At 46.2% G+C, this 27,428-nt stretch overlaps 1 long non-coding RNA gene across 1 annotated transcript in view; it reads right to left on the reverse strand.

Moving 5' to 3' along the window:
* Nucleotides 1–27,428, reverse strand: part of LOC140430023 (uncharacterized) — an 81,332-nt gene that overhangs the window by 26,051 nt on the left and 27,853 nt on the right. The window contains exon 2 of the long non-coding RNA XR_011949281.1: nucleotides 27,224–27,320. This is a non-coding gene — a long non-coding RNA (uncharacterized lncRNA). The remainder of the gene's footprint in view (nucleotides 1–27,223; nucleotides 27,321–27,428) is intronic.

Consider the following 27,428-nt stretch of genomic DNA (forward strand, 5'->3'; position numbering starts at 1 on the left):
ACCGAGGACAAAATAAACATGAGAAAGCAGGTGAAGGAAATCAAAATGAAGTGGTTATTTTAACATTCATGACAAGTGCCCGTTAAACCACAAAGTTTCCCCGCTAACATAGCCAAAACTGGGGACAGCATGCTGCTTCTCAGAAAGGATACACTAAGCTCAGTGTGGGTGAAAGGTAAAGGGCACGATTCTGCAGACCCATTAGTCTTGAGTGCAAATCGCGTAATGGCTGCAAAATATCGTAACTGGCCAAAAACGGGATTTGCGCCTGCGAGATTTTGGAAAGCAATCTGCGCAGGACATCTCTGATGAAGAGGTCAAGTTCATGCCTAGGTTAGGACAAGAACCTGATTTGAATGAATTTGAATCTATTTCAATATCATTCGTGAATTTAAAATGGAATCTTCAGATTTCATTGAATCTTCCAACACACCAGCGAATTACACCATGATGTCCCGAGGGAGAGGAATGAGATGGAGCCCCTCTCCACCTTTTACCAGGGTGTACAAAGGGACAGTTACCACTAGCCAGTGACAGATCGGAGTGGTTCAGGGGTGGGGCTTGGGGGCCTCATCCAGAATGGGGATTGTTCTGTATTTATATTGATTTCTGAGAAGTAGCACTGAAGCTGCACTGTGAACTGTACAGTGACATATGCATAAGACCATAAGACATAGGAGCAGAATTAGGCCATTTGTCCCATCGAGTCTGCTTCGCCATTCAATCATGGCTGATATTTTCTCATCCCCATTCTCCTGCCTTCTCCCCATAACATCTGATCCCCTTATTAATCAAGAACCTATCTATCTCTGTCTTAAAGACACTCAGTGAATTGGCCTCCACAGCCTTCTGCGGCAAAGAGTTCCACAGATTCACCGCCCTCTGGCTGAACAAATTCCTCCTCATATCTGTTTTAAAGGATCATCCCTTTAGTCTGAGATGGTGTCACTGGAAGTGGCATCACTTAGCACTAGCACGGTAACTGTGCAGAGCAAAGAAGCAGACTGACTCAACACACCTCATTGATAAAACTCCTTTAGTTTGTCAACCTCTGTGCCTCCTAACATCAATCCTATGGACACAACACAGAAACTGGTGATGAGGATATAGAATACTGCTTTCAAGGGGTGCACTGTGGAAGGGGGAACTGCTGGAGGGGTGGGTTGGTGGGGGTGGAAACATGTGGAGGGTGGAGCTGAAGTGCAATCTAGGGTCACCATGTAGCCTTTTGGATCTGGATGGGTAAGGTAACACTCATCTTGCTGAAATGTCTTCGCCTCCCCCCCCCCCCCCCTCCCCCACCATCCCTGCAGAGAATGAATTTCAGAGCACAGCCAGGAATTCTTGCTATCAACCTGGCCGCAGTTGCCATTTGCTGGTGTACAGAGACTGGAGGCACAGGGCCTGCTCGGGATTTTTGGGGGCTGAGTGGGGACTTGTCTGGGATCTCTCAGACATCTGAACACAGGTGCATCTGTTCTGTAATGGATACGTATGAGCCAGAGTAGCAGACTATATAAACTTCAATCTAGACCAAGTCCACCAGGATTTGCCACCATTGCTGGCATGCCCCAGGTCCAGGGGATGACCGATGAAACACATGACCCTCTGTGAGCATCGGCTCATCAGGGAGTGCCCTTCACCAATCGGAAGAGCTTCCACTCCCTGAATGTCGGCACCTGATATCCAGGCAGCGTGCGCAACACATACGTTCTGGCACACTCATTGGTTCCCTGCACTCTTCAAGGCGGTAGTGGTGGTTGGGAGGGATGGGTGTTGTGCAGGGGAGCACAATTATGGAGATGGTGTGCAATGATGTGATACTCATAGAATCCACTCAGTGCAGAGGGAGGCTATTCGGCCCATCGAGTCTGCACCGGCACTCTGAAAGAGCACCCTACCTAAGCCCACACCCCGAACCTATCCCCGTAACACAGTAACCCCACCTAAACTTTTGGACACTAAGGGGCAATTTTGCATAGCCAATTCATCTACCCTGAACATCTTTGGACTGTGTGAAGAAACTGGAGCACCCAGAGGAAACTCACGTGGACAGGGGGAGAACGTACAAACTCCACACAGACAGTCACCCAGAGCTAGAATTGAACCTGGGTCCCTGGCGTTGTGAGGCAAAAGTGTTTCCCACTGTGCTACCATGCGGCCCAATGTGCCACCATGTCGCCCTAATCACTGGGTTAGCTGTCCTACAAGGTGGCCTCACACTTCTAGCCCCGTTCGCTGCCGCCTCTGAGGGTGACCCCCGTTGGAATATTCAATTATCCTCGAGACCCTGCCCCATTCCGTCCTCCAATATACACACCCCACACCACCAACCTCCCCCACCCTCCAGCCGGCACACCCTCTATACCCAATCCAGCCCATCCATCACACTCTTCAGACAGAGAATTGAGAGAAAACGGAGACACATTCCTTTGAAACCTTCAAGAATGTTGAAGACCTACACAGCTGAAGTGGGGCAAATGAAGAGCAGCATTGACATAGCTGTACAACTGAATGGACAAATGGAAGGTTTGTTCTTCCATATAGTAAAGGTACCCAATGGTATCGGGCCAAAAGTAGACGTTGACTTGGAACGACAGGTGAAGATGAAAGTCTTGGAACTGTTAACATTAGTGAATGGGCTACACCAATCTTACTAGCAATTAAGAAGGATGGAATTATACGAATTTGTGGAGACTTCAAAGTGACTCTGGATCCAGTATTGTGTGCTCAAACTCATATCAATGTCCTGTTTGCAGGATTGGCAGGGGGCCAACATTTTAGCAAGATCGGCCTAAACTCGGCATACCTACAAATGAATGTAGATCAGAAGTCTCAAGAACTTCTGACGTTTGTGACACATAAAGGTTTGTTTCGGTACCAAAGACTACTATTTGGTATCACATCAGCTCAGGCATTGTTCCAAAGAGCAATGGATTAAATCCTGAATGGGCGAAGCGGAGTCCAGGGTTACCTGGATGATATTCTTGTTACTGGTAAAAATGAAGAAGAACATCTTCAGAATCTGGATGCCACTCTTCAAAGATTGGAAGACTACGGATTGAGAGTCTGTAAGGACAAGTGTGAATTCTTCTAGTCTTCAGTCGAATATCTGGGACATGTTGTAGACAGCATTGACCTTGACAAATCTCCTTTGCAGGTCAAGGCTATTACAGAGGCGCCGACACCTCAGAATGTTAACCAGTTGTGATCCTTCTTAAGATTGTTTAACTACTACAGAAGATTTGTTTCAAATTGGGCAACCATTTAAAAATTATTGCATAACCTGTTGTGCCAAAACAAGAAGTGAAATTGGATTGGTCGGATCAATGCAACAACGTGTTCAAGCAAGTCAAGGAGGCATTGCTCAAATCTGTAGTCCTGACACATTTCGATCCAAATCTCTATAATTAGTGCGTGATACATCATCATATGGTGTTGAAGCGGTGGTATCCCACATCGTGTTGACGGGTGACGAGAGACCCATTGCTTTTGCATGCAGAACATTGAGTAAAGCTAGAAGTGTAACTACGTACAAATCGAAAGAGGAACCTTTGCAATTATCTTTGGGGTAAAGAGACACAACCAATTCTTGTGTGGAAGGAAGTTGATTTTATTGACGGACCATTGTCTATTAATGACAATTTTTGGACAACATACAAGAATACCGTCATTGACAGCAAGCTGGTTGCAGAGATAAGAACTGTTTTTGTCTGCACACACTTATTCCATCAAGTATCATGAATCAAGTTTTCATTGTAATGCAGGTACGCTCTCGCATTTACCACTACCAAATAGTTAATCAGTTAGAGGTTTGAGCAGAAGTATCTTCTACCTTGAACAGGTGGACAGTACACCTGTCACATTGGGACATGTAAAGAAATATACTGGGAGTAATCTGCAACTCTGCAAAGTGATGGGGTTGGTGCTAAGAGGCAAGGCTTCAGAAACGAAAGCTGACTTGAAACCGTACTCCATGAGAAGACTGGAGTTATCTGTACAGGTTGTCTTCTTTGCGGGCTCAGAGTAATCATTCTGCCATGATTGAGAAGATGAGTGTTGGACCAATTACACAAGGGCCATTGTAGAATTGAGAGAATGAAAGAGATAGCGAGGGGTAATAGAGGTGAAAGTTTGAGCATGTTCTTCATGCGTGAATGTGCGAAAACTGCTACTGTTAGCGCTGCTGCATCCTTGGGAATGGCTGGAAGAGACTTGGCAATGTGTGACACATCAACTATGTAGGACCTTTTGAAGGACACATGTTCAACTAGGGGACAATGTTCATTGACCAATATCTAAATCAATTCCTACTCATGTATAGGAATACTAGTCATTCAACATATTGATAATGCAGCAACAATTATGTTTGGCATTTGACTTATTGAAATCTCCAAAGAAAAATATATTGTTAAAAGAAACATCAAGGTCAGATTAGATAGTGGAAAATCAAAGCAAATATTGTGTCTTCTGTCAAGGACAAGAAATTCTGGCTACGACCTGCTCTACAGGAGAGAACAGGGGGTGAAATTCTCCCGAAACGGCGCGATGTCCGCCGACTGGCACCCAAAACGGCGCCAATCAGACGGGCACCACGCCGCCCCAAAGGTGCGGAATGCTCCGCATTTTTGGGGGCCGAGCCCCAACATTTAGGGGCTAGGCCGGCGCCGGAGGAATTTCCGCCCCGCCAGCTGGTGGAAACGGCCTTTGTTGCCCCGCCAGCTGGCGCGGAAATGACATCCCCGGGCGGCGCATGCGCGGGAGCGCAGCGGCCGCTGACAGTTTCCCACGCATGCGCAGTGGAGGGAGTCTCTTCCGCCTCCGCCATGGTGGAGACCGTGGCGGAGGCGGAAGGGAAAGAGTGCCACCACGGCACAGGCCCGCCCGCGGATCGGTGGGCCCTGATCGCGGGCCAGGCCACCGTGGGGGCACCCCCCGGGGCCAGACCGCCCCGTGCCCCCCCAGGACCCCGGAGCCCGCCCAAGCCGCCTTGTCCCGCCGTTCAAAAGGTGGTTTAATCCACGCCGGCGGGACAGGCAATTTATCGGCGGGACTTCGGCCCATCCGGGCCGGAGAATCGAGCGGGGGGGCCCGCCAACCGGCGCGGCCCGATTCCCACCCCCACCGAATATCCGGTGCCAGAGACTTCGGCAACCGGCGGGGGTGGGATTCACGGCAGCCCCGGGCAATTCTCCAACCCGGCGGGGGGTCGGAGAATGACGCCCAGGGTTCCTGCTATGATTATTGCACAGATAAGGCCTGTCTCATATACCGTCTAGACCCGGGATGATGTCATCTGGAGGCGGCATGGGGAACAATTGTTGGCGGGGGAACCAATCTGTCAGAGATAGAACCTGCAGTGAATCCGAATTCTACTGTACAAGATTTAAACTGAACCTGAACCTTTCTGAAACCCAGACACTGACAGAACCGGTTGAGGAAAACAACACCTCAATTTCAGACCCAGCACAGAATCAATCTCTCGTTACAATAACGACACCGGTCAAAACACCCATTGACAACTTTTGTACAAAGTCGGAAGCATCAGAGTTTACAACTAATGCCAAGAAACAGACGCCTGAGGGTCACCAACAAGTATTCAGAGAATGACTACCCCCAAATCGTGTGGCTTATTGATTACATAGATACATACATAGATATATAGAAGATAGGAGCAGGAGGAGGTCTTTTGGCCCTTCGAGCCTGCTCCGCTATTTATCACAATCATGGCTGATCATCCAACTCAATAGCCTCATTCTGCTTTCTCCCTATAGCCTTTGATTCCATTCGCCCCAAGTGCTATATCTAGCCACCTCTTGAATATATTCAATGATTTATCATCAACTACTTCCTGTGGTAATGAATTCCACAGGCTCACAACCATTTGGGTGCAGAAATGTCTCCTCATCTCTGTCCGAAATGGTTTACCCTGAATCCTCAGACTGTGACCCCTGGTTCTGGACACACCCATATGGGGAACATCTTCCCTGCATCTACCCTGCCTAGTCCTGTTAGAATTTTATAAATCTCTATGAGATCCCCCCTCATTCTTCTGAACTCCAGCGAAAACAATCCTAACCTAGTCAATCTCTCCTCATATGACAGTCCCTCTATACCTGGAATCAGTCTGGTAAACCTTCGCTTCACTCCCTTGAGAGCAAGAATATCCTTCCTCATAAAAGAAGATCAAAACTGCACACAGTATTCTCGGTGTGGCCTCACCAAGGCCTTGTATAATTGCAGCAACACATCCCTGCTTCTGAATTCGAAACCTCTCACAACGAAGGCCAACATACCATTAGCCTTCTTTACCACCTGCTGCATCTGCATGCTTACCTTCAGTGACTGGTACACAAGGACGCCCAGGTTCCGCTGCACACTCCCCTCTCCCAATTTACAACCTTTCAGGTAGTAATCTGCCTTCCTGTTTTTGCTTCAAAAGTGAATAACCTCACGCTCATTCAAATTATACTGCATCTGCCATTGATTTGCCCACTCACCCAACCTGTCCAGATCATGCAGTAGGATCTCTGCAGCCTCGTCACAGTTGACCCTCCCACCCAACTTGGTATCATCTGCAAACTTTGAGATGTTACATTTTGTTCCCTCATCCAAATCATTAATATATATTATGAATAGCTGGAGTTCCAGCACTGATCCCTGTGGCACCCCACTAGTTACTGCCTGCCAATTTGAAAAGGATCCATTAATTCCTAATCCTTGTTGCCTCTCTGCCAACCAGTTTTCTATGCACCTCAATACACTTCCCCCAATCCCATGCGCTTTAATCTTGAACAATAATCTCTTGTGCGGGACTTTGTCAAACGCCTGTTGAAAGTCCAAATATACCACATCGACTGGCTCCCCCGTGTCAACTGTACTGGTTACATTTTCAAAGAATTCCAACAGATTTGTCAAGCATGATTTCCCCTTCATAAATCCATGCTAACTCTGGCTGATCCTCCCACTGCTCTCTAAATGTTCTGTATAAAGTCCTTGATAATGGATTCAAGAATTTTTCCCACTACCGGTGTTAGGCTTACTAGTCTATAATTCCCTGCTTTCTCTCTACCTCCCTTTTTGAATATTGGAGTGACATTAGCTGCCCTCCAATCTGCAGGGGCTGTTCCAGAGTCTACAGAATCCCAGAAGATGACCACCAATGCATCCACTATTTCCAGAGTCATCTCCTTAAGCACTCTGGGATGCAGATTATCAGGCCCTGGGGATTTATCCACCTTCAATCCCATCAATTTTCCCAGCACCATTTCTCTACTAATATTGATCACCCTCATTTCTTCCCTCTCACTAAACCTTTCATTCTCCAACATTTCTGGTATCTGGGGCGAAATTCTCCCCCAACGGCGGGATGTCCGCCGACTGGCGCCAAAGCCGGCATCAATCAGACGGGCATCGCGCCGGCCCAAAGGTGCGGAAGGCTCCGCATCTTTGGCAGCCTAGCCCCAACATTGAGGGGCTAGGCCGACGCTGGAGGGATTTCCGCCCCGCCAGCTGGCGGAAATGGCGTTTGTTTCCCCGCCAGCTGGCGCGGAAATGCGGCGCATGCGCGGGAGCGTCAGCGGCCGCTGTCAGTTTCCCAGCGCATGCGCAGGAGCATCAGCGGCCGCTGTCAGTTTCCCACGCATGCGCAGTGGGGAGAGTCTCTTCCGCCTCCGCCATGGTGGAGGCCGTAGCGGAGGCGGAAGGGAAAGAGTGCCCCCACGGCACAAGCCCGCCTGCGGTTCGGTGGGCCCCGATTGCGGGCCAGGCCACTGTGGGGGCACCCCCCGGGGTCAGATCGCCCCGCGCCCCCCCCCCCCCCCCCCCCCAGGACCCCGGAGCCCGCCCACGCCGCCTGGTCCCTCCGGTAAATACCAGGTTTGATTTACGTCGGTGGGACAGGCAATTCCTGGGCGGGACTTCGGCCCATCCGGGCCGGAGAATCCAGCGGGGGGTCCCGCCAACCGGCGCGGCCGGATTCCCGCCCCCGCCCAATCTCCGGGGGCGGGGGCGGGGGCGGGATTCACGGCGGCCAACGGCCATTCTCCGACCCGGCGGGGGGTCGGAGAATGACGCCCCTGACTTGTATCCTTTTTTGTGAAGACCGAACCAAAGTATGTGTTTAATTGCTCAGCCATTTCTTTGTCCCTTATTATGTATTCACCTGTTTCTGTCTGTAGGGGGCCTACATTTGTCTTTACCAATCTCTTACTCTTCATATATCTATAGAAACTCTTAGTGTCAGTCTTTATGTTCCCCGCAAGCTTATTTTCATACTCTATTTTCCACTTCTTAATCAGTGGAATCCTTGGTCCTACTTTGCTGAATTCTAAACTGCTCCCAATCCTCAGAGCTATTATTTTTCGTGGCCAATCTATATGCTTCTTCCTTGGATCGGATACTATTTCTAATTTCCTTTGTAAGCCATGGATAGTCCCTCTTACTCATTTTGCTTTTGTGCCAGACAGGAATGAACAATTGCTGCATGCCTCAATGACTACAGTCCAGTGGCCCTGGCATCAGACGCAATGACGTGCTTTGAGAAGTTGGTCGTGAAGTGCATCAACTCCACACTCCCAGAATGCCTTGATCTACTGCAATTCGCATAGCGCTACAAACGGCCCACAGCAGACGCTATCTCCCTGGCCCTACACTCATCCCTAGAGCATCTCGACAACAAGGACTCCTACATCAGACTCTTATTTATTGACTACAGCTCTGCCTTCAACACCACAATCCCAGCCAAACTCATATCAAAGCTCCAAAACCTAGGACTTGGCTCCTCACTCTGTAACTGGATCCTTGACTTTCTGACCCACAGACCGCAATCAGTAAGAATAAACAACAACATCTCCTCCACAATAGTCCTCAATACCAGGGCCCTGCAAGGATGCGTACTTAGCCCTCTACTGTACTTCCTGTATACACACACGACTGTGTGACAAAATTTGATTCCAACTCCATCTACAAGTTTGCTGATGACATGACCATAGTGGGCCGGATCTCGAATGATGATGAGTCAGAACACAGGACGGAGATAGAGAACCTAGTGGAGTGGTGCAACGACAACAATCTATCCCTCAGTGTCAGCAAAACTAAAGAGCTGGTCATTGATTTCAGGAAGCAAGGTACTGTACACACCCCTGTCAACATCAAAGGGGTGAGGTGAAGATGGTTAATAGCTTCAAATTCCTAGGGGAGCACATTACCAAAATCAGTCCTGGTTCACCCACGTCGGCGCTACCACCAAGAAAGCACAACAGCGCCTATACTTCCTCAGGAAACTAAGGAAATTCGACATGTCCACATTAATCTTACCAACTTTCATAGAAGCACCATAGAAAGCATCCTATCTGGCTGCATCACAGCTTGATATGGCAACTGCACGGCTGAAGATCGCAAGAAACGTCAGAAAAGCGTGAACACCGCCCAGTCCATCACACAAACCTGCCGCCCATCCATTGACTCCATCTACACCTCCCGCTGCCTGGGGAAAGCGGGCAGCATAATCAAAGGCCCCTCCCACCCAGATTAATCATTCTTCCAACTTCTTCCATCAGGCAGGAGACACAAAAGTCTGAGGACACGCACGAACAGATTCTAAAACAGATTCTTCCCCGTTGTTACAAGACACCTAAACGACCCTCTTATGGACTGACCTGATTAATACTACACCCCTGTATGCTTCACCAAATGCCTGTGTCTATGTATTTACATTGTGTACCTTGTGTTGCCCTATTATGTATTTTCTTTTTATTTTATTTTATTTTCATGTACTTAATGATCTATTTGAGCTGCTCGCAGAAAAATACTTTTCACTGTACCTCGGTACACATGGCAATAAACAAATCCAATCTTTGAATGTTTGCCATTGCCTATCCACTGTCATCCCTTTAAGTAACTCTCCCCAATCTATCAAGGCCAACGCATGCCTCATATCTTCATAGTTTCCTTTATTAAGATTCAGTACCCTAGTCTCCGAATCAACGAATTCACTCTTCATTTGGATAAAAATTCTATCATGTTATGGTCGCTCATCCCCAAGGGGTCTCGCACAGCCAGATTGGCAATGATTCCCTTCCCATTACACAGTACCCAGTCTAAAATGAGTTGGTTCCTCCACATTTTGATCTATAAAACCATCCCGTATACACTCCAGGAATTCCTCCTCTATAGCATTGTGGCTAATTTGATTTGCCCAATCTATGTTCAATCTATGCAAAGATTAAAATCACCCATGATCACCGATATTCCCTTATTACTTGCATCTTTAATTTTGTGTTTAATGCCATTCCCAACTGCTGTTTTGGGATCTATATATGACAGCCACTAATGTTTTTTGCCCCTTGATATTTCTCAACTCTACCCAGACAGACTACACATTATTGTGTTAATTTCCTCTTTAACCAGCAGTGCCATGCCACCATCTTTTGTCTAATGCCTGTCCTTCCTAAATACTGAAAATCCTGGGACATTCCGTCCCCATCCCTGTTCATCCTGCAGCCACGTCTCCGTAATCCCAATTATAACATACCCATTGATATCTATCTGTGCGATTAGTTCATTCACTGTATTGCAGATGCTCCATGCATTAAAGCACAGAGCCTTTAAGTTTGTCTTTTTCACAATGCTTGTCTTGCTCACAATATTTTTCTCTTCTGCCCTGTTTGAATTTTGTCCTTGGTTTCTCCGCCTATCACATTTCTTATTCACTTTTCTCCCTTTTGCGTTTGACCTTGCTCCCTCTTTCTCTGACACCTTGCGTAGGTTCCCATCCCCCTGGCATTTTAGTTTAAACCCTCCCCAACCGCTCTAGCAAATAGCCCCATTATTGTTGTTTAATCATTGTTCATGGCACACTTTTAAAATTTGTTGGAGATATTTCCTTTAGAGGGGAGGAAATGTTACGTATTTATATTGATTTCTGAGAAGCAGCATTAAAGCTGCACTGAGCACTGTATAATGATATGTGCATGACCACATGACATCACCTGAAGTGACGTCACCAATCGCTCACGCGGGTAACTGAGCAGAGTAAAGAAGCAGCCTGTACTGAACACACCTCATTAATAAAGCTCCTTTAGTTTGTCAGCCTCCGTGCTTCCTAACATCAATCCTATTGACACAACAGGGGTTGCAAATGGTGAATCCTGCATGCTGTGTATTTAACATGTTCTCAAAGCGCTGTGTCAGTCTGCATGCTGTGTTGCCCGGCAAGTAAAATGAGAACTGAGTTACTCAGCTGTTAGTGGCATGGGGGTATGGGGTGCCTTTGGATGTGGGGCTCATGAGGTGGGGGAAAGGGTGCGATGAGACTGAGGGAGGCCGGCCTCCAGGCTGAGTGGATGAGATCCAGAAACATACGGTGACTGAGGGAGTGCTGAATTTGGTGCATTTGAGTGCTATAGTGAGAGTTTGGTGACTGAGGGAGTTAGGTGAGGAGGGAGTAAGGTGCTCCTTTCATTTTGTTTCCTACATTTCTGCAAAGAGTGAGAAGAGAGCCAGGAGTTAACAGAGAGTGCAGCTGACTAGGAGCAGAGTCGGAGGGTGGCGATCCAGTTGGTCCACAGGACAGCTATATTCTGTAAGGTAAGAGGGGATGGAGGCTAGGCCAGTTGCATGCTCCTCCTGTAGGATGTGGGTGGTGAGGGATACCATCGGTTTCCCCGCTGACTATACCTGCGGGAAGTGCACCCAACTCCAGCTCCTCAAAGACCGTGTTAGGGAACTGGAGCTGAAGCTGGGTGAACTTTGGATCATCCGGGAGGCAGAGGGGGTGATAGAGAAGAGTTACAGGGAGGTAACCACACTCAAGGTACAAGACAAGAATAGCTGGGTTACAGTCAGGGGAAAGAAAACAAACAGGCAGACAGTGCAGGGACCCCTCTTGGCCGTTCCCCTTCAAAACAAGTATACCATTTTGGATGCTGTTGGGGGGGATGACCTACCGGGGGAAGTCCCTAGTGGCCAGGTCTCTGGCACTGAGTCTGGCTCTGGGGCTCAGAAGGGAAGTGGGGAGAATAGAAAAGCAATAGTAGTAGGAGATTCAATGGTTAGGGGAATAGATAGGAGATTCTGTGGTCGCGTGCGAGACTCCCAGAAGGTATGTTGCTTCCCGGGTGCCAGGGCCAGGGATGTCGCGGGTCGTGTCTTCAGGATCCTTAAGGGGGAGGGTGAGCAGCCAGAAGTCGTGGTGCACATTAGTACCAACGACGAAGGTAGGAAAAGGGGTGTGGAGGTAATAAATGAGTTTAGGGAGTTAGGCTGGAAGTTAAAAGCCAGGACAGACAGAGTTTGTCATCTCTGGTTTGTTGCCGGTGCCACGTGATAGCGAGGCTAGAAATAGGGAGAGAGTGCAGCTGAGCACGTGGCTGCAGGAATGGTGTAGGAGGGAGGGCTTCAGGTATTTGGATAATTGGAGCACATTCTGGGGAAGGTGGGACCTGTACAAGCAGGACGGGTTGCATCTGAACCAGAGGGGCACCAATATCCTGGGAGGGAGGTTTTCTAGTACTCTTCGGGAGGGTTTAAACTAATTTGGCAGGGGAATGGGAACCAGATTTGTAGTCCATCAACTAAGGTAGCCGATAATCAGGGGGCCAAAGCGTGCAGTAAGGCAGTGGGGAAGGGAACACTGACAAAGGAGAGTACTTGCAGGCACGGAGATGGGTTGAAGTGTGTATACTCCAACGCAAGATGCATCAGGAATAAGGTGGGTGAACTTAAGGCATGGATCGGTACTTGGGACTATGATGTGGTGGCCATCACGGAAACTTGGATAGAAGAGGGGCAGAAATGGTTGTTGGAGGTCCCTGGTTATAGATGTTTCAATAAGATTAGGGAGGGTGGTAAAAGAAGTGGAGGGGTATTGTTAACAGCTGCAGAAAGGCAGTTCGAGGAGTATCTGCCTACTGAGGTAGTATGGGTTGAAGTCAGAAATAGGAAAGGAGCAGTCACCTTGTTAGGAGTTTTCTATAGGCCCCCCAATAGTAGCAGAGACGTGGAGGAACAGATTGGGAAACAGATTTTGGAAAGGTGCAGAAGTCACAGGGTAGTAGTCATGGGTGACTTTAACTTCCCAAACATTGAGTGGAAACTCTTTAGATCAAATAGTTTGGATGGGGTGGTGTTTGTGCAGTGTGTCCAGGAAGCTTTTCTAACACAGTATGTAGATTGTCCGACCAGAGGAGAGGCAATATTGGATTTGGTACTTGGTAATGAACCAGGGCAAGTGATAGATTTGTTAGTGGGGGAGCATTTTGGAGATAGTGGCCACAATTCTGTGACTTTCACTTTAGTAATGGAGAGGGATAGGTGCGTGCAACAGGGCAAGGTTTACAATTGGGGGAAGGGTAAATACGATGTTGTCAGACAAGAATTGAAGAGCATAAGTTGGGAACATAGGCTGTCAGGGAAGGACACAAGTGAAATGTGGAACTTGTTCAAGGAACAGATACTACGTGTCCTTGATATGTATGTCCCTGTCAGGCAGGGAAGAGATGGTCGAGTGAGGGAACCATGGTTGAAAAGAGAGGTTGAATGTCTTGTTAAGAGGAAAAAGGAGACTTATGTAAGGCTGAGGAAACAAGGTTCAGACAGGGCGTTGGAAGGATACAAGATAGCCAGGAGGGAACTGAAAGGGATTAGGAGAGCTAAGAGAGGGCATGAACAATCTTTGGCGGGTAGGATCAAGGAAAACCCCAAGGCCTTTTACACATATGTGAGAAATATGAGAAAGACTAGAGCGAGGGTAGGTCCGATCAAGGACAGTAGCGGGAGATTGTGTATTGAGTCTGAAGAGATAGGAGAGGTCTTGAATGAGTACTTTTCTTCTGTATTTACAAATGAGAGGGACCATATTGTTGGAGAGGACAGTGTGAAACAGACTGGTAAGCTCGAGGAAATACTTGTTTGGAAGGAAGATGTGTTGGGCATTTTGAAAAACTTGAGGATAGACAAGTCCCCCGGGCCTGACGGGATATATCCAAGGATTCTATGGGAAGCAAGAGATGAAATTGCAGAGCCGTTGGCAATGATCTTTTCGTCCTCACTGTCAACAGGGGTGGTACCAGGGGATTGGAGAGTGGCGAATGTCGTGCCCCTGTTCAAAAAAGGGAACAGGGATAACCCAGGGAATTACAGGCCTGTTAGTCTTACTTCGGTGGTAGGCAGAGTAATGGAAAGGGTACTGAAGGATAGGATTTCTGAGCATCTGGAAAGACACTGCTTGATTAGGGATAGTCAGCATGGATGTGTGAGGGGTAGGTCTTGCCTTACAAGTCTTATTGAATTCTTTGAGGAGGTGACCAAGCATGTGGATGAAGGTAAAGCAGTGGATGTAGTGTACATGGATTTTAGTAAGGCATTTGATAAGGTTCCCAATGGTAGGCTTCTGCAGAAAGTAAGGAGGCATGGGATAGTGGGAAATTTGGCCAGTTGGATAACGAACTGGCTAACCGATAGAAGTCAGAGAGTGGTGGTGGATGGCAAATATTCAGCCTGGATCCCAGTTACCAGTGGCGTACCGCAGTGATCATTTCTGGGTCCTCTGCTGTTTGTGATTTTCATTAATGACTTGGATGAGGGAGTTGAAGGGTGGGTCAGTAAATTTGCAGACGATACGAAGATTGGTGGAGTTGTGGATAGTGAGGAGGGCTGATGTCGGCTGCAAAGAGACATAGATAGGATGCAGAGCTGGGCTGAGAAGTGGCAGATGGAGTTTAACCCTGAAAAGTGTGAGGTTGTCCATTTGGGAAGGACAAATATGAATGCGGAATACAGGGTTAACGGTAGAGTTCTTGGCAATGTGGAGGAGCAGAGAGATCTTGGGGTCTATGTTATGTTCATACATCTTTGAAAGTTGCCACTCAAGTGGATAGAGCTGTGAAGAAGGCCTATGGTGTGCTAGCGTTCATTAACAGAGGGATTGAATTTAAGAGCCGTGAGGTGATGATGCAGCTGTACAAAACTTTGGTAAGGCCACATTTGGAGTACTGTGTACAGTTCTGGTCGCCTCATTTTAGGAAGGATGTGGAAGCTTTGGAAAAGGTGCAAAGGAGATTTACCAGGATGTTGCCTGGAATGGAGAGTAGGTCTTACGAGGAAAGGTTGAGGGTGCTAGGCCTTTTCTCATTAGAACGAAGAAGGATGAGGGGCGACTTGATAGAGGTTTATAAGATGATCAGGGGAATAGATAGAGTAGACAGTCAGAGACTTTTTCCCCGGGAGGAACAAACCATTACAAGGGGACATAAATTTAAGGTGAATGGTGGAAGATCTCGGGGGGGATGTCAGAGGTAGGTTCTTTACCCAGAGAGTAGTGGGGGCATGGAATGCAGTGCCTGTGGAAGTAGTTGAGTCGGAAACATTAGGGACCTTCAAGCAGCTATTGGATAGGTACATGGATTACGGTAAAATGATATAGTGTAGATTTATTTGTTCTTAAGGGCAGCACGGTAGCATTGTGGACAGCACAATTGCTTCACACATCCAGGGTCCCAGGTTCGATTCCGGCTTGGGTCTGTGTGGGGTCTGCATGTTCTCCCTGTGTCTGTGGGGGTTTCCTCCAGGTGCTCCGGTTTCCTCCCACAAGTCCCGAAAGACGTGCTGTTGTCATGTGAGAGTACCTTTAAGACATGGATGTTTAAGCAATGTACCTTTAAGAAAACAGTGATGTCAGAGAGTGGGTGGAGCTGAGCAGTTCAGCCATTTTGAAGTTTCAGTTTGAAAAAGAGCTTGTGTGTGCCTGTGTGTTGCCAGAGAGCTGCAGTTTGAAAAAGCAGCTTGTGTGTGTCTGTGTGTTTCCAGAGAGCTGCAGTTTGAAAAAGCAACTTGTATGTGTCTGTGTGTTTCCAGAGAGCTGCAGTTTGGAGGAAAAGAGCTTGGGGAGTGTCTGTGTTTTGCAGTGAGCTGGATTTGCTGTAATCTCTGCCACGAAAGACTATCTCTGGATCATTTGGGTGATTTAAACTCATAATAATAAAGCCTTTAACCTGATGTGATTCTGTTTAAAGGTGTTAAGTCTCTTGGAAGTTTGAAGGAACATTTTGAGGAATTATTTACTGTTGTAATATTTTCAGAGTTATTTTTGAAGTAAGGGATGTTAAGAGATCCAATGTTTATTTGAGATGTTAAGTTGAGTTCATGGAATAAACATTGTTTTGTGATTAAAAACCCACGTGTCCATAATTGTAATTGTCACACCTAGGGAACAAGCCGTGTGCTAGGAAAAGCAACAAATACATTAAAGGGTGAGGTTGGTTGAACTCCATGATACATTTAGGGGTTCTGAAAACACCTCGCCCATAACACTGTTAGATAATTTGGACATTTTGAATTCTCCCTCTGTGTACCCGAACAGGTGCTGGAATGTGGCAACTAGAGGCTTTTCACAGTAACTTTATTGCAGTGTTAATGTAAGCCTACCTGTGACAACAAAGATCATTATTATATGTCACCATAAACACCAGTAGAGGCCTATATGAATTTACCAGACTACCCTTTGGAGTTTCGTCAGCCTGTGCCATTTTCAAAAGGGTAACAGAAGACATACTGTGAGGATTGCCATGAGTGGCGGTGTATCTGGACGACGTGTGAGTCACAGAGGCGACTGAACAGGAACATTTAAGTAATTTGGATGAGGTACTCCATTGCTTCTCAGAGATGGGCATTTTCCTGCAGAAAGGAAAACGCATATTCCATGTGAAGGAAGTATATCTGGTAAGGAGTAGATCGTAAGGGGTTACACCCAATCCTGGAGAATCTACGGGCAATTCAGCAAACTCTGACCCAGTTGTCTTCGCCATAAAGAAATTCCATCAGTATGTGTCCGCCGATGGTTCATGATCACCATGGATCACAAGCCGCCGCTGGGTCTTTTCAAAGAAGACAAATCAATTTTGCCCATTGCCTCTGCCTGGAAACAGCATTGGGCCCTCCTGCTGGATGCATATGAATACTCATTTGAGCACCGTCCAGGTATCCAGATCACGAATAGCGATGTGTTAAGCCAACTGCCTTTGCCAATGCACCCTCCGTCTCCCCCCAGGACTGACGAGGCAGTGGCCATGCTCAATTTTGTGGACTCATTGCCTGTTCCAGCATCCCAAATCCGTTAGTGGACTCAAACTGGCCTGGTCCTTTTGACAGTTCATCCTATATGGGGGTCAGCATAGAATACTGCCAAATGAGGCATGGGCATTCTTGATGTAAATGTCCGAGTTTAGTGTAGAAGACGGCATCCTTTTGTGGGGGATATGCGTTGTCGTCCTGGGTAAGGATCAAGACCTGATCTTGTGGGGCCTGTAAAATGGAATCCGGGAGTGTTCAAAATGAAAATGCTCGCCCACAGCTATGTTTGGTGGTTGGGCCTGGACGCAGATATAGAACAGGGCGGCATTTGTCAAGAACAACGTAAGCTTCTGCAAGCCGCGCCCCTTCACGCATGGGACTGGCTGGGGCAACTGTGGGTGCGGTTACATGCTGACTTTGAAGGCCTCGTTGAAGGCTCGATGTTCTTACTCATTTTAGATGCCCACTCTAAGTAGTTGAAAGTCCATAAATTGTCATTGACCATTTCAAATGCGACCATTGAGAAATTGCGGGTGTCTTTCAGTATACATGGTATCCCAGAGGTGTTGGTTACTGACAACAGAACACCCTTCACCAGTGAGGAACTCACAAGATTAATGAAGGCAAATGGGGTAGGGCACGTCTGTACAGCCCTGTGTCACCCGGCTTTCAATGGGCTGGCAGAAAGGGTGGTACAGACATTCAAATGAGGGCTGAAAAAGTAGACTTCAGGATTAATGGACACGAGACTGGCCAGATTCTAGGACCACTCCGCATGCTGCAACCGGGTAGCACCAGCTAATTAGCTAATGGGCCAGAGGCTTCAAACTGGTCTTAGTCTTGCTTTCCCTGATATTGATGGGAAAGTACGCCACAGCCAGGATCTGCAAGCATGTTGCCCAGGTAAACGAAAACCGCCCAGGTAACGCAGTCTATGTTCACAGCTTTGCAGACGGCGCCCAGTGGATCTCAGGGACAATTGTCCGCCAGACAAAACTGGTATCTTATCAAGTTCAGACACAGGGTCGTTTTCATGAAAAAACACGTTGATCATATTAAGGTCCAGGAGACCTGTCTTATGAAAAATTCCTCGGGAGAAAAATGGAGCACCCAGAGGTAACCCACGCAGACATAGGGAGAAAGTGCAAACTCCACATAGATAGAGACCCGAGGCCAGAATTGAACCTGGGTCCACGGCGCTGTAAGGCAGCTGTGTTAAACTCTGTGCCACCATGCCGCCTTTGGAGAGGAGGGTGTTATAACTCACAAGAGACCTACGGATATAGCAATCAGTCTCGCCATGAGTCTCGCTGAATACAAGCTCCCTCACTAAGGGGGAGGCTAGCCTGAGAACATTCATGATTGAGTCCTATATAAAGTCTACCAGGTATGGAAACAACAGAGCAGACCCGGATGGGGTCTGATGTATATTGAAAGTATAATTGCTTTGCAATAAACCTAGTTTTCTTTTTACCAACTCAATTCAGACTCATTTTTGGCCTATAAAACTGAGTTTGCAGCAGGGGACATGAGATAGATTCGTACAATGTGCTTTTATTGTTAGGAGGTGTGTTTGAATATTTTTGATTTCTACTTGCATAATAATTCATTACTATGTAACTTTGTGTTCTGACCTACACATCCACAACTCAATCAATTGCTGGTATGCTGAGCGTACCACCATTTGATTGGAGACCAATAAAAGGTAACATCCAGCCGAGATCCAAGATCAAAACAGGGCAAGTGGTAGGTTCATAGATCAATGCACCTGGCTTTAAACCAAGAGGAGGGCAGACATCCAATTGGAAACATCTGCACTGACTGGAGTATCTCTTCCCTTGATAGCAGGCAAACTTTTAACTGAGGTAGCACAAATTTGTTGCTACTGAATTGGAAGTCCATTTTGTTCTCCATGGGATGCAAAATGAGCATCCGTTCTCTGCCATCCTCTTTACGCTACTTCAAAGGAAGTTTTGTCTTTACTTCCAGTTTCAAAGCTTCCACACTGAAATGTCCAGGATCCATAGTTCCTGATGCAGCTGGCTTATGGATGTCACAGTTGAGGAAAAGCAACTAGACTAGATAACCATGATGAAGTGGATGCCTTATGACAGCTTTTAATACATTGCCTTCTTCAGAAAGCAAGGCAACAGGGGTGGGGTTTGTGGGGCAGTCAATTTTCTTCATCTAAATGCCCTGTGCGCCCTAGTTTATGAAGTAACAAAATGAAGTCTAAGAGACTTGTACTGTCTCATTTGCACACAACACATTTTCAGCAGGGTAGGAACATTAGAACATAGAACATAGACCTTAACAGCGCAGTACAGGCCCTTCGGCGACCAGAATTGCACGCAATACTCCAAATGCGGCCGCACCAGAGTTTTGAACAGCTGCAACATGACATCATGGCTCCGAAACTCAATCCCTCTACCAATAAAAGCTAACACACCGTACGCCTTCTTAACAACCCTCTCAACCTGGGTGGCAACTTTCAGGGATCTATGTACATGGACACCGAGATCTCTCTGCTCATCCACACTGCCAAGAATCTTACCATTAGCCCAGTACTCTGTCTTCCTGTTATTCCTTCCAAAATGAATCACCTCACACTTTTCTGCATTAAACTCCATTTGCCACCTCTCAGCCCAGCGCTGCAGCTTATCTATGTCCCTCGTTAATTTGTAACATCCTTCCGCACTGTCCACAACTCCACCGACTTTAGTGTCATCTGCAAATTTACTCACCCATCCTTCTACGCCCTCCTCCAGGTCATTTATAAAAATGACAAACAGCAGTGGCCCCAAAACAGATCCTTGTGGTACACCGCTAGTACATGGACTCCAGTCTGAACATTTCCCATCAACCACCACCCTTTGTCTTCTTCCAGCTAGCCAATTTCTGATCCAAACTGCTAAATCACCCTGAATCCCATGCCTCCGTATTTTCTGCAGTAGCCTACCGTGGGGAACCTTATCAAATGCTTTACTGAAATCCATATACACCACATCAACTGCTTTACCCTCATCCACCTGTTTGGTCACCTTCTCAAAAAACTCAATAAGGTTTGTGAGGCACGACCTACCCTTCACAAAACCGTGTTGACTATCTCTAATCAAATTATTCCTTTCCAGATGATTATACATCCTATCTCTGATAAACCCTTCCAAGATTTTGCCCACAACAGAAGTAAGGCTCACTGGTCTATAGTTACCGTGGTTGTCTCTTCTCCCCTTCTTGAACAAGGGGACAACATTTGCTATCCTCCAGGATTTGGAGGAAGCTGGCACTTGAAACAGATGGGAACCGCCTACAAAAAATTCTATTCTGATCATTATGGCTCATTTTCCACACTTAACGTATTGTCTGAGAGCAATGCCCTTATAATTGCCAGGTGGGTCAAAAAGAAACATGTTCTTAGGTTTGATACTATTGTCATAATGGGTGGCATGGTAGCACAGTGATTAGAACTGTTGCTTTACAGCGCCATGGTCCCGGGTTTGAATCCCGCTATGTTATTCTCTAAGTCTGAATAAAGATTGTAGACTTCCAGTTAACACAAATACTTTATTCAGTGGGTTTGTTCTGTTTCCAGAGCTTAACTAGATATAATACAGTCAAGAGGTATGACCAGTGAAGCTAAGGTAAACTGCCTATACTGAGCTGTCTCTGTGTGCTGCTGCTCACTAGCCTTGTGCTCCTGAAAGAGGCGGATCCTCCCTTGGGCTGGACCCATTATACCCGTCTCTGATGCTGCCCTCTAGTGATGCTGTGGCTGTTACATCTGTGCTGTAGTGCCTGGTGTATGTGCAGATGTATGTACAGATGTACAGATCACTACGTTCCCCCCCCCCTCCACACTTTTATTTGACATGTTTTCTAGACTGGCCTCAAGAAAACTCTACATAACAAGTGGTGAGAATATGCAAATCTGCACACTGTGAAAATGATAAAAGTAATACAGAAACAATTAACTGTGTTTTGAGTCCATCGTGAGAAATGTCCATATTCGTCTTGCGCCTGTGTCGAAGTGTCATTACAAATCTAGCCGGTTGGGTGCCTTACGGCCTCTGCTGGAGCGTCTTAACGGTGGTGGTGGGGATGATGGTTTGATGTCATCAAGAGTACTGTCTGGCGTTGTGTGGCGAGGAACATCCTGTGGACAAATGGACTCGGTCAAGTCCAGTGTGGGAAATACTGGCGTTGTAGGTCGAATCTCTAACAGATCCCACCGGTTACGGTGAAAAAGTACTCCCGCTGATGATTTGATAATGTATGACCATGGTGGCTCCTGCCTGATCACCGTGGCTAGCTCAGGCCATCTGCCTTCTGAGTCCCTGGTTCTGGCGATGTCACCTATTGTCAGTGGCTTGAGTGAGATCGCACGTTGATCGTAGTATCGTTTTTGTTTGGAGTGGAGTGCCCGCATTTTGTCGAGAACCAATGCGTTGCCGGGGTCTCGGAACTGCATTGATGGTAGGGTTGTCCGGATGTCTCTGCCGAAGAGCATTTGCACTGGCAACAGTTCTGAGCTCAATGGGGTTGCCTGGTACGATTACAGTGCTAGGTTGATGTCGGAACGTGACTCGGTTGCCTTGCAGATGAGTCATTTAACGATGTGGACACCTTTTTCCCCTGTTCCATTTGATTGCGGGAAGCGATTCTGTGTCGCACCGTTGTCTGACCTCAATTTTTTCCTGTGTTTGTGGTATTGATTCTGTTTGTCATCGTTCTCTCTGTGGAGTCTGTCATCAGTCTCTTTGTGGAGTCGTGCAGTGTTCTCGCTGTAGAGTCGATCTGTGCTCTCTCAACGGAGTCGTTCTGTGCTCTCTGTGTGGCATCATCTTCGTCTTTGATATTGCTGTCATCCAATGTATCAACAATCTGCCATGGCACCATGGTATTGAATTCATCTACCATGAGAAGAGTCGTATTGAGCTTTTCAACCGTGTTGCTGATGCTGTGATCGTGATCTTCGAATAACTGAGCCATATCTGAGCAGTATTGTGTGTATTGTTCGATAGACAAATGATCTCTTTTTATTTCAGAGTAATGATCGTTCTCTTCGTGTTCAATGAACAAATCATCTTCTTGTGTGGAGGCTGGGACCCTTCGTGGTGCGTGAACCACTTTCTGTTTCTTGGCGTCAGGCCACAGCATAATCCTGCACTCACGAGTCGGGATGTCATATATGCTGGGCTGAAGATTCCCCAATTCGAAGAACTCATCGTCGAGGACTTCACGGTACAACACCTCTAGTTGCGGTTCGGATTTGGTACTGGGGTAGCCATCTCCCAAGATGAAATCTTCATCTGAGTCATAGTCTACAAGGACCATACCATCTTCTAGGGCGGTGCTAACTGCTTGTTCCAAGGTGTTGTGAAAGTTATTTTCAACTGCTGGTGTAAGTTCGGGCATTGTTCTGTCTTTTGAGGCAAGAAAATTGGGTTTTGCAGCTTTAAAATTATTTTTGTTCATTTTCGTGCATTTCCCTTTTAAGTGGGTTTGGTCCTGGTCCTCTGACGTCATGACGCTCGTGACATCATGCGTAGGACTCGATTACCCATGCGCACTCCGAGTTTCCTGTACTGCGCGCTCTTTTCGCAACTGAGCATGTGCGGCTCCTTTCTCAAGATGGCTGCCGCTCAGAACCTCCATCTTCCTCCAATTCAATCCTGCCTCCGCCTCGTGGTGAGTGTTCGCGCCATCTTTACCGATTTTGTTTTCTAAATGGTGATTCTGTGTTTGTAGAGACTCAAAGTATTGATTTTGTTCATAAGCAAGGCATTTTTGTATAGCGATCTCTAGAGTTAGATACTTATTTTGTGAAAGTTCTTCCCTCAAATTTTTATCAGATAGTCCAGAAATTAATTGATGGATTATCACAGTATCTCTGAAATCGGCACAATCACAGCCTTGTGGTATTAACTTGAGATTTGTAATAAAATCAGAGATGGGCTCTCCGTTTCTCTGACAAGAGTTAAATCTTTCCAGCATCTCACCAGACTGACTGTTACAGCATTCATCAAATTTTTTGTGTATAACTTCTACTTTGGTGTTGTCCTCACCTTCTAAGTAATTATAGCAATTATAGATTTATCTAGCCTCATGCCCTCCTGTTGAGAGTAGTAGGGCTATTTTCATTGCATCAGAGGCAGTGCTTAAATCATTAGCTGTGATAAATATTTGGAACAGCTGTTCAAATATTTTCCAGTTATAACTTAAATTACCGGTTGTTTCCAGCTGCCATGGAGTTCCAACAAGTTCCATCGAATCAGTTAGTCATCGAGGATCCATTTGCTGCGAGGTCTTCCACAGTCGAATAGCCGGTGTAAGTTTTTCTTCTCTTGCTGGTGTCTAGCTAGCTTTCTGAAATCACGCCTGGTACCATATGTTATTCTCTAAGTCTGAATAAAGATTGTAGACTTCCAGTTAACACAAATACTTTATTCAGTGGGTTTGTTCTGTTTCCAGAGCTTAACTAGATATAATACAGTCAAGAGGTATGGCCAGTGAAGCTAAGGTAAACTGCCTATGCTGAGCTGTCTCACTAGCTTTGTGCTTCTGAAAGAGACGGATCCTCCCTTGGGCTCGACCCTTTATACCCGTCTCTGATGCTGCCCTCTAGTGATGCTGTGGCTGTTACATCTGTGCTGTAGTGCCTGGTGTATGTGCAGATGTACAGATCACTACACCCACTTGGGTCACTCTCTGTGCAGTCTGCATATTCTCCCCATGCCTGCGTGGGTTTTCTCCGGGGGCTCCAGTTTCCTCCGAGAAGTCTTGGAAGACATGCTGTTAGGGGATTTGATCATTCTGAATTCTCCCTCAGCGTACAGGTGCTGGAGTGTGGTGACTAGGGGATTTTCACAGTGTTAATGTAAGCCTACTTGTGACACTAATAAAGATTATTCTTATTTATTTTTGTATATTTTCCACTTGATATGTACTTTCCATGAACCAGGATAAACTGACTGATATGATAAGTTCCTTTCACCTTCAGGTGGATTCTCTGTTTTAATTTTTATTATTACCTTCAAGAATTCCAACAATGCATTTGTTGTCTGCTGTCATTAAAGTTCTCTCTACCTGTTTTGCTGCCTCATTCATCTCTTCACTAATAGCTTTTCCAAGGCTGCTCATTTTGTCACCAATTGCTAACACAGCCTCCTTGGATCACAATAGTTTAGACAATGTTGTCCAGTTCCAGCTTTCAAGAAGTGGAGATGCTGGCATTGGACTGGGCTGAGCACAATAAGAAATCTTACAACACCAGGTTAAAGTCCAACAGGTTTGTTTCAAATCACTAGTTTTCGGAGCACTGCTCCTTCCTCTGAGGAAGGAGCAGTGCTCCGAAAGCTAGTGATTTGAAACAAACCTGTTGTACTTTAACCTGGTGTCGTAAGACTTCTTACTGAGCTTTCAAGAACATGTGGGCACATGTGGGCAGCACGGTAGCACATGTGGCTAGCACGGTGGCTTCACAGCGCCAGGTTCAATTTCCCGCTGGGTCACTGTCTGTGCGGAGTCTGCACCTTCTCCCCGTGTCTGCGTGGGTTTCCTCCGGGTGCTCCGGTTTCCTCCCACAGTCCAAAGACGTACAGGTTAGGTGGATTGGCCATGCTAAATTGCCCTTAGTGTCCAAAAAAGGTTCGGAGGGGTTAGTGGGTTATGGGGATAGGGTGGAAGTGAGGGCTTAAGTGGGTCGGTGCAGACTCGATGGGCCGAATAGCCTCCTTCTGCACTGTATGTTCTATGTTCTATGTAACTATGTAACACACACCTGTATGAAATAGGAAAATTTGGGCAGTGAGGCCACAAGATCATTGATGTCAGACTGGTGCAGCCAGGAATGCTTCCCGCCAGTTGGAGCTGGGGCATATTATGGAGCAGATTGGAGATGCCTTTACAGTCTACGTGTGATCTGGGGATGTTTGACCATTACACTGGAATGTGCATTTTCTGCTTCTGCCTATCTGTGTAATTTCCTGACTCATGTTTGCTGCAGGCACTATCCTGAGTTCCCAAAATGAAATGTGCTCTATTCCTCAGCTCAAATATCATTCGCCCTGATGAGTGCAAAATGTAGAAATGAACAGAAACGAAAATGCATACAATTAAAATGTTACCAGTGTCTTTGGGTAATGGATATTGAAATATAAATTGTGATAGCATTTATTAAAATTACAGATGGGATATAACTTAATTTGATGCCAAATGCAACAGAAATTCATTATTCAGGAGCTTATGAGTGCATGACTGAGTTAATGTGTTTTACGGAGAAGTAAAAAAAGTGGAATAGAAAAGTTTATTAAGCCATCTCATTCTGTTGTGCATCTTGTCAAATATAGACCCAGAGGGAAAATGATTTATGCATTAGCCCCTGTTATTCTGAACAGCTACAGATTTTTCATTAGGAATAGACTTGTTAAATTTGCATTCTATGAATCATTGAGAAATGACGATATTTCAGTTGGAGTTTCACCTTGCTTTATCCAAAGTTTCCTAATCACATCCAACCTGATTGCAGAATCACCTGGAAATTTTACTCCTTCCCATTATCTCAAAAGTAAAAGTTCCAGCACATCTGTTATGAACTCCAGTTTCTTTGTTACCTGAATAACAGTGCCCCAATTTTATTTTTTTCACATTCTTTAGAAGATGAGGTAGATATAATGTAACTAAATTGAATCATTTGGATATCAGAGGAACTTAAATATGGAAAGGACGAACTTGTATTTCATATTCTCAGAATGTCACAAAGCATATCAAGGCAGCATTTGACCAGATATGGCATCAAGGAGCCCTAGCTAAACTGGAATCAATGGAAATCAAGGGAAACTCTTCGATGGTTAGAGTCATAGCTGGCTTAAAGGAAGATGGTTGTGCTGGTTGGATGCCAATCATCTCACCTCCAGGACATCACTGCGGAGTTTCTCAGGGTAGTATTCTAGGTCCAACCATCCTCAGTTGCTTCACCAATTACCTCCCTTCCATCATAAGGTCAGAAGTGGGGATATACGCAGATGATTGCACAATGTTCAGCACCATTCGTGGTTCTTCAGGTAATGAAGCAGTCCATGTCCAAGTGCAGCAAGACCTGGATTATCAAGGCCTGGGGTGACAAGTGGCAAGTTACATTTGCATCACACAAGTGCCAGGCAATGACCATCTTCTACAAGAGGTGATCTAACCATCACCCCTGACATTCAATGGCATTACCATCGCTGAAACCCCACAATCAACATTCTGGGGGTTACCATTGATCAGAAACTGAACTGGACTAGCCATATTAATACAGTGGCTACCAGAGCAGGTCAAAGGGTCAGAATCCTACAGCAAGTAACTCACCAAAGCCTGTCCACCATCTACAAGGCACAAGTCAGGAGTGTAATGGAATACTCTCCACTTTCCTGGATGAGTGCAGCTCCAACAGCAAGAAGCTCGACACCTTCCAGGACAAAGTAATCTACTTTATTGATACCCATTCCACAAACATTCAATCCCTCCACCATTGACGAACAGTGGCAGCCATGTACACCATCTACAAGATGCACTGCAGGAACTTGCCAAGGTTCCTTAGGCAGCACCTTCCAATCCTATGACCATTAACATCTAGAAGGACAAGAACAATAGATACCTCTGAACCCCACCACCTGGAGATTCCCTTCCAAGTCACTCACTACCCTAACTTGGAAATATATTACCGTCCCTTCACTATCGCTGGGTCAAAATCCTGGACCTCCCTCTCTAACAGCATTGTGAGTGTTCGTACACCTCACGGATTGCAGCAATTCACGAAGGCAACTCACTATCAACGTCTGAAGGAAAACTAGGAATGGGCAATAAATTCTGGCCTAACCAGTGACGCCCACATCCCGGAAATGATTTTTTAAAAATTACTGCCAATTAGTCACTTGTGAAGTCTGTACAGTGATGAAATAAGTAACTAAATACGCTGCTATGGTGATGTTTGTGGAGAGATAAATGTCAGCAGTTCACTGGGAAAAATCTCCATCCGTACTTTGAATAATGCCATGGGATCTTCCCATCCAATTTGAGAAGCTGGACAGAACTATATCAAATCTGTAAGGAATCAGAATAAGGGTAGAATTATAAATTAAATTCTACATTATGGGTAAAATTAAAATATTACCTTAAAGCAAGCCAAATTGTGGCACAGTGGCAGCCGGTAGCATAGTGGTTAGCACGAAAGAGAAAATGCTGCAAAATCTCAGCAGGTCTGGCAGCATCTGTAGGGAGAGAAAAAAGCTCACGTTTTGAGTCCAAGCTAACAGTCAGAGAACGTGGGGAATATTTATACTGTGGAGTGAGAATGAAAGATGAGTCATAGCCACAGA

The sequence above is a fragment of the Scyliorhinus torazame genome, chromosome 9 (genome assembly GCF_047496885.1).
Source record: "Scyliorhinus torazame isolate Kashiwa2021f chromosome 9, sScyTor2.1, whole genome shotgun sequence".
In the NCBI taxonomy this organism is placed as follows: Eukaryota; Metazoa; Chordata; class Chondrichthyes; order Carcharhiniformes; family Scyliorhinidae; genus Scyliorhinus; species Scyliorhinus torazame.